General features: G+C 69.6%; 1 protein-coding gene across 1 annotated transcript in view; it reads left to right on the forward strand.

Annotated features, from left to right (window-relative positions):
- Window positions 1-1,642, forward strand: part of F13A1 (coagulation factor XIII, A1 polypeptide) — a 38,155-nt gene that overhangs the window by 4,856 nt on the left and 31,657 nt on the right. The window lies entirely within an intron of this gene.

The following is a 1,642-nucleotide window of genomic DNA, read 5'->3' on the forward strand; positions in this document are numbered from 1 at the left end:
GGGCCCCGTGGAGGGCACAGGCCTCGTGCTGCCGCCCCCCGGGCCTCGTGGGTCCTTGCTGGGCGGCCTCTGAGAGATACCGGGGTGTTGGGGTCGGCGGGCCCGGCCTGGCTGTCCGGCGGGGCAGTGACCGCTGGGTCTCGCCCGCGTGGGGGTGTCCGGCCTGCGTCCTGTGCGATGTGGCGCTGGCCTTCGCCTCACTGGTTTTAGGGGGGCCTTCCAGAGTGCCGTAGGGGGTTCACGCACCCTGGCCTGAGCTTCTACGGGCAGTGCTGTGGCTTCCTGTGGGTTTTTCTTTCTTCCTGAAGATGCTCACTCGCTGGAAAGACGGAAAAGTGGCGGGGAAGATAAGGTTGATTTATAGACGCACACGGAACTGGAGTACAGGCTAGAGGTGGGGGTGGGAGGATGCCCTGAGACAAAGCGGGGAGCAGAACAGGCGGGTCCCCTGAGACCCACGGCTGAGGGGGCGGCGGGGAGATGGTGGGGGACCTGCCACGCCCTGGGGTCCCTCCCTGGCCGGATGGACTCAGGCCGCGGCGGCTGCGGCAGCTCCAGAGCACCAAGACTGAGCCAGACCCACCTCTCCAGCCGGCCCTGGTTGCTGGCCACGGCGGCCACATGGCCGACACCACGGCCCCGGCTGGGCCTGTCTCGGGGAGTCTGCAGGTCTCAGGGTCTGCACCTGCGGCGGGCACCCCCACTCCCCGGCAAACTGCAAGAGCCCTGGGGAGGAACTGGCCGCCGCGGCCCCGGAGAGGCGTGGAGGCAGTGGGAACGGGCAGCTGTTCAGGGAGGCCTGGGGGACCCAGCAACCCCCCCTGGAGGACACAGCAGAGTCCTGTGCTCGGTCTAGAAAGATGCCCCAGGAGGCCCATCTCAGAGAGACGGAAAGTTCCGGCACCGTCTCCCAAGGAGCCGCGAAGAAGTGGGGGTGCTCTGCTCGGAGGACCCTAAGAGCCGCCCCCTTCCCCGGAACGTGCCGGCATGGAGCGTGGCTGCTGCGTCTGCCCGCCCGCCGGAGGCCAGAGCCCAGGCCGCCCCCGGGGAGCTGGCCTGGCACCTGGAGGTCGACCAGCTGGCCCACCGGCCCCCCGGATGCTGTGGGGTGCTGCCAGTGGTGTCCACCCCCGGTGGGCGGCTGACATCCTGCGAGTGGTGCAGAAGCAGCCGGCTGAGGCGGGAGGCCCGGAGCTGGTGGCGAGGTCCCACAGGGGGACGTACGACTCCCCGTTCTGTTCACTGGGTGACGACCCTAAGGCCGGCGTCCGGCAGGCGGCAGCTCGGAAGAGTGAGGATGAGGCCCTAAGCTCCGTCATGGACACCTTGTGGGGGGCTCCCTCGAGCCCCCGCGCCCGGGCACCCAGGCCATGGGAACGTCCCTGGCCCTTGTGTCCTCTGGGTAAAGGGGAAAAGACTCAGCTCAAAGAGCTAAGCAGTGTCCGGCGCGGGTCAGACGAGATCCAGACCCGGGACCTCGGTGCTGCCGTCAGAGGGTGCCCAGCCAGGGAGACCCACGTGCGGGCCAGGTCCCGCTCAGGATGCCTGCACGAGGGCGGGGGCACTGCGGCAGCCAGGGACGCAGGGTCCGGGCAGCCGTGAGGACAAAGGGGCCCCTGCCTGGGCGACCTCGGCAGCCGGC

Source organism: Condylura cristata, unplaced genomic scaffold, assembly GCF_000260355.1.
Source record: "Condylura cristata isolate star-nosed mole 26May11 unplaced genomic scaffold, ConCri1.0 scaffold00048, whole genome shotgun sequence".
Lineage (NCBI taxonomy): Eukaryota > Metazoa > Chordata > Mammalia > Eulipotyphla > Talpidae > Condylura > Condylura cristata.